The sequence below is a fragment of the Bos indicus genome, chromosome 13 (genome assembly GCF_029378745.1).
Source record: "Bos indicus isolate NIAB-ARS_2022 breed Sahiwal x Tharparkar chromosome 13, NIAB-ARS_B.indTharparkar_mat_pri_1.0, whole genome shotgun sequence".
NCBI lineage: Eukaryota > Metazoa > Chordata > Mammalia > Artiodactyla > Bovidae > Bos > Bos indicus.
Genome location: NC_091772.1, coordinates 60,917,014 through 60,931,132, shown reverse-complemented (window position 1 = coordinate 60,931,132; position 14,119 = coordinate 60,917,014).

The window sequence follows — 14,119 nt, the reverse complement described above, 5'->3', positions numbered from 1 at the left end:
GGCACAAGTCCCCATTCTGAAATCCTTTGTCTCTTTTTTCCATCTCTATCTTTTGCCCTACTTCATTCTGAGGAATTGGCTTGCCTTTTTGGAAGTCTAGGGAAATTATGAACAATGTGAAAAGGCAGAAAGATACAAAATAATAGCAAAAGAAAAACCAACAAAGATGAAGCAGGTCATACAGGTCAATAGCAGAAAAACAAGCAACCCAATCAAAAAGCAGACAGAAAAGGACACTACATAATGATCAAAGGATCACTCCAAGAAGATATACCAGTTATACACCCAACATAGGAGCACCACAATATGTAAGGCAAATGCTAACAAGTATGAAAGGGGAAATTAACAATAAAAGAATAATAGTGGGAGATTTTAATACCCCACTCACACCTATGGATAGATCAACTAAACAGAAAATTGGCAAGGAAACACAAACTTTAAATGATAAAATGGACCGGTTAGACCTAATTGATATCTATAGGACATTTCACCCCAAAACAATGAATTTCACCTTTTTCTCAAGTGCACACAGAAGTGCACACATCTTCTCTAGGATAGATCACATCCTGGGCCATAAATCTAGCCTTGGTAAATTAAAAAAAAAAAAATTGAAATCATTCCAAGCATCTTTTCTGATCACAGTGCAGTAAGGTTAGATGTCAATTACAGGAAAAAAGCTATTAAAAATTCCAACATATGGAGGCTAAACAACACGCTTCTCAATAACCAACAAATCACAGAAGAAATCAAAAAAGAAACCAAAATACGCATAGAAATGAATGAAAATGAAAACACAACAACCCAAAACCTATGGGACACTGTAAAAGCAGTGCTAAGGGGTAGGTTCATAGCAATACAGGCTTACATCAAGAAACAAGAAAAAAGTCAAATAAATAACCTAACTCTACATCTAAAGCAAAATGACTTCCCTGGTGGCTCAGACGGTAAAACGTCTGTCTACAATGTGGGAGACCCGGGTCTGATCCCTGGGTCGGGAAGATCCACTGGAGAAGGAAATGGCAATCCACACCAGTACTATTGCCTGGAAAATCCCACGGACAGAGGAGCCTGGTAGGTTACAGTCCATGGGGTCGCAAAAAGTCGGACACGACTGAGTGACTTCACTTACTTACTTACACCTAAAGCAACTAGAAAAGGAAGAAATGAAGAACTCCATAGCTAGTAAAGGAAAGAAATTATAAAAATTAGGGCAGAAATAAATGCAAAAGAAACAAAAGAGACCATAGCAAAAATAAACAAAGCTAAAAGCTGGTTCTTTGAGAAGGTAAATAAACTTGACAAACCATTAGCCAGACTCATCAAGAAAGAAAGGGAGAAGAATCAAATCAACAAAATTAGAAATGAAAATGGAGAAATCACAACAGACAACACAGAAATACAAAGGCTCATAAGAGACTACTATCAGCAACTATATGCCAATAAAATGGACAATTTGGAAGAAATGGACAAATTCTTAGAAAAGTATAACTTTCCAAAACTGAACCACGAAGAAATAGAAAATCTTAACAGACTCATCACAAGCAGGGAACTCTAAACTGTAATCAGAAGTCTTTCACCAAACAAAAGCCTGGAACCAGATGGCTTCATAGCTGAATTCTACCAAAAATTTAGAGAAGAGCTAACAGCTATCCTACTCAAACTCTTCCAGAAAATTGCAGAGGAAGGTAAACTTCCAAACTCATTCTGTGAGGCCACCATCACCCTAATACCAAAACCAGACAAAGATGCCACAAAAAAAGAAAACTATAGGCCAATATCACTGATGAACACAGATGCAAAAATCCTTAACAAAATCCTAGCAAACAGAATCTAACAACATATTAAAAAGATCATACATCATGCCCAAGTGGGCTTTATCCCAGGGATGCAAGGATTCTTTAATATCCAGAAATCAGTCAATGTAATACACCACATTAATAAATTGGAAGATAAAAACCATATGATATCTCAATCGATGCAGAGAAAGCCTTTGACAAAATTCAACATCCATTTATGATAAAAACCCTCCAGAAAGCAGGAATAGAAGGAACATACCTTAACATAATGAAAGCTATATATGACAAACCCACAGCAAACATTATCCTCAATGGTGAAAAATTGAAAGACAGGATGCTCACTCTCACCACTACTATTCAACATAGTTTTGGAAGTTTTCACCACAGCAATCAGAGAAGAAAAAGAGATAAAATGAATACAGATTGGAAAAGAAGAAGTAAAACTCTCACTGTTTGCAGATGACATGATCCTCTACATAGAAACCCTAAAGACTCCACCAGAAAATTAATCAATGAATTAATAGAGCTAATCAATGAATATAGTAAAGTTGCAGGATATGAAATTAACACTCAGAAATCACTTGCATTCCTATACACTGACAATGAGAAAACAGAAAGAGAAATTAAGGAAACAATTCCATTCACCATTGCCAGGAAAAGAATAAAATACATAGGAATAAATCTACCTAAAGAAACAAAAGACCTATATATAGAAAACTATAAAACACTGATGAAAGAAATCAAAGAGGACACAAATAGATGGAGGAATATACCATGTTCATGGATTGGAAGAATCAATATAGTGAAAATGAGTATACTACCTAAAGCAATCTATAGATTCAATGCAATCCCTATCAAGCTACCAACAGTATTTTTTACAGAACTAGAACAAATAATTTCACAATTTGTATGGAAATACAAAAAATCTCAAATAGCCAAAGATTTTGAGAAAGAAGAATGGACCTGGCGGAATCAACCTGCCTGACTTCAGGCTACACTACAAAACTACAGTCATCAAGACAGTATGGTACTGGCACAAAGACAGAAATATAGATCAATGGAACAAAATAGAAAGCCCAGAGATAAATCCATGCACCTATGGACACCTTATCTTTGACAAAGGAGGCAAGAATATACAATGGAAAAAAGGCAATATCTTTAACAAGTGGTGCTGGGAAAACTGGTCAACCACTTGTAAAAGAATGAAACTAGAACACTTCTACCACCATACACAAAAGTAAATTCAAAATGGATTAAAGATCTAAATGTAAGACCAGAAACTATAAAACTCCTAGAGGAAAACATAGGCAAAACACTCTCTGACATAAATCACAGCAGGATCCTCTATGACCCACCTCCCAGAATAATGGAAATAAAAGCAAAAATAAACAAATGGGACCTAATTAAACTTAAAAGCTTTTGCACAACAAAGGAAACTCTAAGCAAGGTGAAAAGACAGCCTTCAGAATGGGAGAAAATAATAGCAAACGAAGCAACTGACGAAGAATTAATTTCAAAAATATACAAGCAGCTCATGAAACTCAATACCAGAAAAATAAACGACCCAATCAAAAGATGGGCCAAGAACTAAACAAACATTTCTTCAAAGAAGACATACAGATGGCTAACACACATGAAAAGATGCTCAACATCACTCATTATCAGAGAAATGCAAATCAAAACCACAATGAGGTACCATCTCATGCCGGTCAGAATGGCTGCTATCCAAAAGTCTACAAACAATAAATGTTGGAGAGGGTGTGGAGAAAAGGGAACCTTCTTACACTGTTGGTGGGAATGCAAACTAGTACAGCCACTATGGAGAACAGTATGGAGATTCCTTAAAAAACTGGAAATAGAACTGCCATATGACCCAGCAATCCCACTGCTGGGCATACACCCTGAGGAAACCAGAATTGAAAGAGACATGTGTACCCGCAATGTTCGTTGCAGCACTGTTTACAATAGCCAGGACACGGAAGCAACCTAGATGTCCATCGGCAGATGAATGGATAAGAAAGCTGTGGTACATATACACAACAGAATATTGCTCAGCCATTAAAAAGAATACATTTGAATCCGTTCTAATGAGGTGGATGAAATTGGAGCCTATTATGCAGAGTAAAGTAAGTCAGAATGAAAAACATCAATACAGCATACTAATGCATATATATGGAATTTAGAAAGATGGTAATGATGACCCTATATGCGAGACAGCAGAAGAGACACAAATGTATAGAACAGTCTTTCGGACTCTGTGGGAGAAAGTGAGGATGGGATGATTTGAGAGAACAGCATTGAAACATGTATATTATCATATGTGGAACAGATCACCAGTCAGGTTCAATGCATGAAACAGGGTGCTCAGGGCTGGTGCACTGGGATGACCCTGAGGGATGGGGTGGGGAGGGAGGTGGGAGGAGGGTTCAGGATGGGAACACATGTATACCCATGATTGATTCATGTCAATGTATGGCAAAACGCACTACAATATTGTAAAGTAATTAGCCTCCAATTAAAATAAATAAATTAAAAAAAAGAAAGTAAGAAAAAGCAGAGAGAAGACCTAAACAGACATTTATCCAAAAAAGACATACAGATGGCTAGCTAACAGACATGTGAAAAGATGCTCAATATCCCTACTTATTATAGAAATGGAAATCAAAACTACAATGAGATATCACCTCACGCCCGTCAGAATGGCTGTTATCAAAAACCTACAAACAATAAATGCTGGAGAGGGTGTGGACAAGAGGGAACTCTCTTGCTGTGTTGGTGGGAATGTAAACTGATACAGCCACTATGGAGAACTGTATGGAGATTCCTTTAAAAATTAAGAATAAAAATATCGTATGACTGAACAACCCACTACTGGGCATATAACCTGAGGTAAACATAATCAAAAAAGACACATGGACTCCAATGTACATTGTACCACTATTTACAACAGCCAGGACACGGAAGCAACCTAGATGTCCACTGACAGATGAATGGATAAGAAAGCTATGGTGCATATATACAATGGAATATTACTCAGACATAAAAAGGGACGCCTTGAGTCAGTTCTAATGAGGTGGATGAAACTAGAGCCTATTATACAGAGTGAAGTAAGTGAGAAAGAGAAAAATTAATATCATACATGAATGCATATACACAGAATCTAGGAAAATGGTACTGGTAACATATTTGCAGGCCAGCAAAGGAGATGCAGACATAAAAACAGACTTGGGGGCACAGTGGGAGGAGAAGGTGGGATGAATTTAGAGAGTATCATTGAAGCATATACATTACCAGATGTGAAATAGATAGCCATTGGGAATTTGCTGTATGATACTCGGAACTCAAATCTGATGTTCTGTGACAACCTAGAGAGATGGAATGGGGTAGGAGGTGGGAGGGAGGTTCAAGAGGGAGGGGACTCATGTATACCTAAGGCTGATTCATGTTGATGTATAGCAGACACTGAAACAATATTGTAAAGCAATTATCTTCCAATTAAAAAAATAAAGTAATAAAATTGCAAGAAAAAAATAACAATAGAAACAACAACAAAACCTAAAGTTTGTTTCCCTTTTAGTAAGTGCCAGACAGCATTCTAAGCATTTTAAAATATTAACTCATTCAATAATCACAAAACTTCAAGAAGTAGCTTACTATTATTGACATTATAGAGCTGAAAGCAATAGATAGACAGAGAGACAAAGTTACTTATTCAAAAACCAAGGTGTAGCAAATAACAGAGCCTGGAATTGAATCCAGATGATGTCTATTATAGCTCCTATGTCCTTAACATTTTATGTCTTGTTATCATGGTTGTATAGCGATTAACCATAGTCATATCTTTCTCAGGAAGCATGAAGAATTTACCAAGAAGACAGACGATGGAGAAAGAAAAGAAATGTGAGAATAACGAAGGATTCTGCAGAAAGAAATGCAAAGCCGAAGAAGTTGAACTGCGCTACTGTTTAAGTGGCAAAATGTGCTGTATAAGTACATATTCAACCCTAATTACTTATCTAGAAAAGGAAACTGTTCACATGAAACATTTCCATACCACCTCAAGTCAACATGTTTACTGAAGATTATCAACTTTGCCCCTTTTGAAAACCTTCCTGTCAAAATGTCAAATTTTTTTCATTATAAAATTTCATCCCAGCCTCCTCTGTCTGTCTTTTATCCTATGAAGATTCATGATTCGAGGAGGAAAGCTGGGTTGGAACCATAGAATTTACTAAAATGCTCCAGTCAAAAAAGCAAAGAAAATGATGTGATAGTTCAGTAGATGTAGAGTACAGAGGATGGGAATTTATATCTTGCTTGCTTACCACAGAGTGTGAAAAAGGCATGAGCAAGCACGTCATGAAATCGGGTATCTAGATGGCCACTAAAAAGGGTGTCAATACTCATTAACTATCAAGTCAATTAAACCGTCAGTGACATGTTACTTCAGTTCAGTTCAGTCGCTCGTCGTGTCCAACTCTTTGCGACCCCATGAATCACAGCACGCCAGGCCCCTCTGTCCATCACCAACTCCCGGAGTTCACCCAAACTCATGTGCATTGAGTCGGTGATGCCATCCAGCCATCTCATCCTCTGTCATCCCCTTCTTCTCCTGCCCCCAATCCCTCCCAGCATCAGGGTCTTTTCCAATGAGTCAACTCTTTGCATGAGGTGGCCAAAGTATTGGAGTTTCAGCCTCAGCATCAGTCCTTCCAATGAACACCCAGGACTGGTCTCCTTTAGGATGGACTGTTTGGATCTCTTTACAGTCCAAGGGACTCATAAGAGTCTTCGCCAGCACCACAGTTCAAAAGCATCAATTCCTCAGTGCTCAGCTTTCTTCACAGTCCAACTCTCACATCCATACATGACCACTGGAAAAACAATAGCCTTGACTAGACAGACCTTTGTTGGCAAAGTAATATCTCTGCTTTTTAATATGCTGTCTAGGTTGGGCATAACTTTCCTTCCAAGGAGCAAGCGTCTTTTAATTTCATGGCTGCAATCACCATCTGCAGTGATTTTGGAACCCAGAAAAATAAAGTCTGACACTGTTTCCACTCTTTCCCCATCTATTTGCCATGAAGTGATGGCACCAGATGCCATGATCTTCATTTCTGAATGTTGAGCTTTAAGCCAACTTTTTCACTCTCCTCTTTCACTTTCATCAAGAGGCTTTTTTAGTTCCTCTTCACTTTCTGCCATAAGGGTGGTGTCATCTGCATATCTGAGGTTATTGATATTTCTCCCAGCAATCTTGATTCCAGCTTGTGCTTCTTCCAGCCCAGCGTTTCTCATGATGTACTTTGCATACAAGTTAAATAGGCAGGGTGACAATATACAGCCTTGATGTACTCCTTTTCCTATTTGGAACCAGTCTGTTGTTCCATGTCCTGTCTAACTGTTGCTTCCTGACCTGCATACAGGTTTCTCAAGAGGCAGGTCAGATGGTCTGGTATTCCCATCTCTTTCAGAATTTTCCACAGTTTATTGCGACCCACACAGTCAAAGGCTTGGCATAGTCAATAAAGCAGAAATAGATGTTTTTCTGGAACTCTCTTGCTTTTTCAATGATCCAGCGGATATTGGCAATTTGGTCTCTGGTTCCTCTGCCTTTTCTAAATTCAGCTTGAACACCTGGAAGTTCATGGTTCACATACTGCTGAAGCCTGGCTTGGAGAATTTTGAGCAATTACTTTGCTAGCATGTGAGATGAGTGCAATTGTGCAGTAGTTTGAACATTCTTTGGCATTGCCTTTCTTTGGAATTGGAATGAAAACTGACCTTTTCCAGTCCTGTGGCCACTACTGAGTTTTCCAAATTTGCTGGCATATTGAGTGCAGCACTTTCACAGCATCATCTTTCAGGATTTGGAATAGCTCAACTGGAGCTATTCCATCACCTCCACTAGCTTTGTTCTTAGTGATGCTTTCTAAGGCCCACTTGACTTCACATTCCAGGATGTCTGGCTCTAAGTGAGTGATCACACCATTGTGATTATCTGGGTCGTGAAGATCTTTTTTTGTACAGTTCTGCATATTCTTCCCACCTCTTCTTAATATCTTCTGCTTCTGTTAGGTCCATACCATTTCTGTCCTTTATCGAGCCATCTTTGCATGAAATATTCCCTTGGTATCTCTGATTTTCTTGAAGAGATTTCTAGTCTTTCCCATTCTGTTGTTTTCCTCTATTTCATTGCACTGATCTCTGAGGAAGGCTTTCTTATCTCTCCTTGCTATTCTTTGGAACTCTGCATTCAAATGGGAATATATTTCATTTTCTCCTTTGCTTTTCGCTTCTCTTCTTTTCACAGCTATTTGTAAGGCCTTCTCAGACTGCCATTTTGCTTTTTTGCATTTCTTTTCCATGGGGATGGTCTTGATCCCTGTCTCCTGTACAAGGTCATGAACCTCCATCCATAGTTCATCCTGTACTCTGTCTATCAGGTCTAGTCCCTTAAATCTATTTCTCACTTCGACTGTATAGTCACAAGGGATTTGATTTAGGTCATACCTGAATGGTCTAGTAGTTTTCCCTACTTTTTTAAACTTAAGTCTGAATTTGGCAATAAGGAGTTCATGATCTGAGCCACAGTCAGCTCCTAGTCTTGTTTTTGCTGACTATATAGAGCTTCTCCATCTTTGGCTGCAAAGAATATAATCAGTCTGATTTTGGTGTTGACCATCTGGTTATGTCCATGTGTAGAGTCTTCTCCTGTGTTTTTGGAAGAGGATGTTTGCTATGATCAGTGCATTCTCTTGGCAAAACTCTATTAGCCTTTGCCCTGCTTCATTCCGTATTCCAAGGCCAAATTTGCCTGTTAGAAGTTGAACAGTTCTATGAAGACCTACAAGACCTTTTAGAACTAACACCCAAAAAAGATGTCCTTTTCATTATAGGGGACTGGAATGCAAAAGTAGGAAGTCAAGAAACACCTGGAGTAACAGACATGTTACTTAGCATACACCAAATGGTTGAACATGATAGTTTCACATGTTGCTAAGGATGTGGAAGAACTGGAACATTTATATGCTGCTGGTAGGTAAGTTGCTCAATCATGTCTGACCCTTTGCAACCCCATGGACTGTAGCCTGCCAGGCTTCTCTGTCCATGGTGATTTTCCAGGAAAGGTTACCAGAGTGGGTTTCCATGCCCTCCTTCAGGGGATCTTCCCAATCCAAGGATCAAACCTGGGTCTCCCTCTTTGCAGGAGGATTCTTTACTGTCTGAGTCACCAGGGAAGCTGGTAGGTATATAAATGAAAAATTCAACATATGCATTTCATATGCTTCACCATATACAGATACATAACAGAAAGAAGTACAAATGTGACCCAAAGGCCTGTATAAGAATGTTCACAGAAGCATCATCTTAGCTGTATAGTACATTAAGAAGAGAACAAGTACACTACATTACAGTGACAACTAATAAACTGTTTCCCCACACGATAACGTGGATCAATCTTGATAATACAGTGACGAGTAAAGGAAACTATAATTCCCTTTTATAGAGAGTTTAAAAAAAGAAAAATAGTTTTATGGTATTAGAAATCAGGATAGTACTAACTCTGCAAAGGAAAATGAAGTATTTATATGTTAGTAGTTTTATTTCTTAACCTGTGTTTTTGTTACATGGACTTGTTACTTTTGTGGTAATTCATTAGACTATATGCTATACTTAGGACTTTTGCACTCTTTTATAGGTATGTTGCACTTCAATTAAAATGATTTTTAAAAGATTCAAGAAGGACTTCCCAGGTGGTCCAATGGTTAAGACTCTATGCTCCTAATGCAGGGGAATGCGGGCTCAATCCCTGGTTGGAGAACCAGGATCCCAGGTGTCATGTGATGCAGCCAAAAAATAAAAATAAAAAATAGCCAAGAGACTTAGGGTTACGGCCAGAATTCTCTGCATGACTATTCATATCATGCTGACTTCCTATTCTTATGGCTCTATTCTTTAAGGATATAGTTTTCCTTCTGAAGTTCAGTCCAGTTCAGTTGCTCAGTCATGTCCAACTCTTTGCGACCCCATGAATCGCAGCACGCCAGGCCTCCCTATCTATCACCAACTCCCAGAGTTCACACAGACTCACGTCCATTGAGTCAGTGATGTCATCCAGCCATCTCATCTTCTGTCGTCCCCTTCTGCTCCTGTCCCCAATCCCTCCCAGCATCAGAGTCTTTTCCAATGAGTCAACTCTTCACATGAGGTGGCCAAAGTACTGGAGTTTCAGCTTTAGCATCATTCCCTCCAAAAGAAATCCCAGGGCTGATCTCCTTCAGAATGAACTGGTTGGATCTCCTTGCAGTCCAAGGGACTCTCAAGAGTCTTCTCCAACACCACAGTTCAAAAGCATCAATTCTTCAGCGCTCAGCTTTCTTCACAGTCAACTCTCACATCCATACATGACCACTGGAAAAACCATAGCCTTGACTAGACGGACCTTTATTGGCAAAATAATGTCTCTGCTTTTCATAATTCTATCTAGGTTGGTCATAACTTTCCTGCCAAGGAGTACGCGTCTTTTAATTTCATGGCTGCAGTCACCATCTGCAGTGATTTTGGAGCCCCCCAAAATAAAGTCTGACACTGTTTCCACTCTTTCCCCATCTATTTCCCATGAAGTGATGGCACCAGATGCCATGATCTTCGTTTCTGAATGTTGAGCTTGAAGCCAACTTTTTCACTCTCCACTTTCACTTTCATCAAGAGGCTTTTGAGTTCCTCTTCACTTTCTGCCGTAAGGATGGTGTCATCTGCATATCTGAGGTTATTGATATTTCTCCCAGCAATCTTGATTCCAGCTTGTGCTTCCTCCAGCCCAGCGTTTCTCATGATATACTCTGCATATAAGTTAAATAAGCAGGGTGACAATATACAGCCTTGATATACTCCTTTTCCTATTTGGAACCAGTCTGTTGTTCCATGTCCAGTTCTAACTGTTGCTTCCTGACCTGCATACAGGTTTCTCAAGAGGCAGGTCAGATGGTCTGGTATTCCCATCTCTTTCAGAATTTTCCACAGTTTATTGCGATCCACACAGTCAAAGGCTTTGGCATAGTCAATAAAGCAGAAATAGATGTTTTTCTGTAACTCTCTTGCTTTTTCGATATACAAGTTAGTTACACATCTGTCTAAGAGAGGAAGGCTTTATCCTACATCTTCTCAGTTAAGCCAAAAAAATAACTTTGAAACTTCAATGTGTTAATATATCAAATATTTATCTCTCAGAAATTAAGGCCCCAAAGTGAATTATTAATAAAAATAGTGTATTTTTCAAGATAAAAAATGGTCTGTAAAGAAAACGTTCTCCTCCTACACAAGACTATATAAAGCCTACAAATTCTTTCCCTCCTAGCAGTCATGCTTTTGCAGTGGGATGTTGTATATCCTCTTATTTAGAGGGACCTACCAGACTGCGGTCTTGGTCAAGCGACTTACTGAGGCCAATGGGATGTTAACAAAAACAATGCAAGTGTAGGTTTGAAAAGCTTTTGTGTACCGAGTCTCAAGTTATTGCTGCACCCAAGACCCTGAAAGCACTCAGTAGAAGAATTCAAACAAATTTGATAAACTATCATCATAGTTTTTTATATTATATAAAACATGGTTTGTTTTAGTTATTTGAACCTATTTACAATAACTGCATGGAAGTCCTTCTTTGCTAAGTCCAATATTTTGCCTACTGTCTTATTTTTCTACAGGTGCTTACAATAAACTTAGTAACTTAAGGCAATAAAAATTCTTTTTTTACAGTTACATTTTTCAGAAGTTCACAATGAATCCTACTGGGGTGAAATCAACCAGGGCTGAATTTCTTACTGGAACCCCTAAGAGATGCTGTTTCCTTGCCCTTTCCATCTTTTAGAGGCTTTCTACTTTCCTTGTCTTTATTGAATCTTAAAGGCATTAACAGTGAATCTTACCATATACTATTCTAAATTCTTATTCTGCTTTCCACTTCCATGTTAAAGAACACACGACTATGTCAGTCCCCCACTCCAGATAAACTAGGATTGTTTTCTTATTTTAAGATTGACTTATTATCAATCCTATTTCCATCTTAACTTTATTTCCATTTTTCTATGCCATGTAACATATCCACAAGTTACGTGGATTAAGCCACAGACATCTCTGGGAGAGCACTTTTCTGCCTACTAAAGTCCACATTCTAATCCCCAAAGATTTCATCTCACAGGGAAAATAATTGAATTCCATATCAACCTCTTCCAAAATCTCAGCCCAATAAAGAATCAACAAAAGTTCACAAGTCTCATTACATACATGATCTAAATAATGTGTCATTGAGACTCTGGGTATAAGACATCCTAGGGTGCAATTCTTCTCCACCTATAAACCCATAAAAGTTAAGAAAGAATTACCTACTCCCCAGATACAGTGATGGGGCAGGCATAAGATCACAGTTATAAACATTCCAGTTCAAAGAAGAAGAAAATAAGAGGAAAAAAAGGAGTCAAAGATCCCAACCAATTTTGAAATCTCTCCAGGAAATCCATTTGTTTCAGTTCCTGGGAATAATCTTCAGGGTTTCAGCTCCTCTTTGCTAAAATCTCCACTCTTAAGATGGAGAAGGCAATGGCAACCCACTCCAGTACTCCTGCCTGGAAAATCCCATGGACAGAGGAGCCTGGTAGGCTTCAGTCCATGGGGTCGCAAAGAGTCGGACACAACTGAGTGACTTCACTTTCACTTTTCACTTTCATGCACTGGAGAAGGAAATGGCAACCCACTCCAGTGTTCTTGCCTGGAGAATCCCAGGGATGGCAGAGCCTGGTGGGCTGCCATCTATGGGGTCACACAGAGTCGGACACGACTTAAGTGACTTAGCAGCAGCAGCAGCCACTCTTAAGAAGGAGAGAAGATGGTGGAGGTGAAGGTGGATGTGGGTTACATCTCTCTTCACAGATGCATCAGGAATACACCTTCAGACACAGAAAATCTTGGCAGAATGCCAGCTGAGAGTGATCAAGAGTTCCTTCTGATCATTGGAAAGGAATATATATCCACGTAAAACTCAGTAGGATGAAGGGAGGAGGGGAAAAACAGCAGAGTGACCAGGACTTGATCTGCACCCAGGGAGTGGGAGAACTGAAGCAGGGGTCAAATCCCCAGACTGGGGCAATTGTTTGGGACAGTGCTGTGCTTAGTCACTCAGTTGTGTCCCACTCTTTGCGACCCTGTGGACTGTAGCTTGCCAGACTCCTCTAGCTATGGGGATTCTCCAGGCAAGAATACTGGAGTGGATTGCCATGCCCTCCTCCAGGGGATCTTCCCAACCCAGGGATTGAACTCAGGTCTCCCACACTGCAGGCAGATTCTTTACCATCTGAACCACCAGGGAAGCCCTTGGGACAGTGGAGAAGGACTTGAAGCCATTGGAGAGTGCAGCAGCTGATCTGTGACAATCTGAATGGAACAAGAACCACACCGACAATTCTTGCCAAAGCCCTACATGCCCTGGACAGGGACAAAAGTCCTTGGAATGCACAGCAGCTGGGAGCTGGAGTATAGCGATTGGAGAGCAATCCCAGGGAGAAGTCTGCTACTGACTGTGGGGAGATGGCCCAAGGGGGCATGAGGGAGGAGATGGCAGTGGGAAATGCCTTTGGAGGAAAGCCAGGCAAGGCAATAATGCTGAGTCATGTGCCGGAGGTGGAACCATCATTATATTCTCTCTCTCTCTCCACAGCCAGCACCAACAGGCGACCAATAGAGAAAGACCCCAGAGAAGGTGGCCCTTTAAATGCCTGACACACTGAGCAAGAGAAAAGGACCCCAGCCAGGGGTTCCCCTTTAAGTGCCTGATGCACAAAGCAACAGAGAAGGCCCGGTCAAAGAGGCCATTTGAACGCAACCTGCCAGAGGTTAGAAAAAAGATTCTAGTGATGCCATAGCTCCTGTGACAGAGGCTGCCGGTGTCCCTGCACACTTGGTGCCACCAAGGTCCCCATGATCCAAACAGCTGTACCACCTGCACACTCAATCCTCACTGGGACAGAGCTGCCAGGGGCTGCATAAAAACTCTAATAGCATCACATGTCCTGTGAGAATTGCCACTGGCTCCCCGGCATACTTGACATTGCCAGGGTCCCTGTGATCCAAGCAGCCATGTCACCTCTACACTCAATCCCCACTGGGGCAGAGCTGCCAGAGCCTAGAGAAAGCCCTCAGAGCACCGTTATCTCCTGTTCCCCTGGACATCAGCTCGCCTGCATACCTGGCACGGCTAGGGTCCCCATGATCCAAGCATCTGTACCACCTCCATACCCAGTCCTCACTAGGGCAGACCAAAGCCCTCC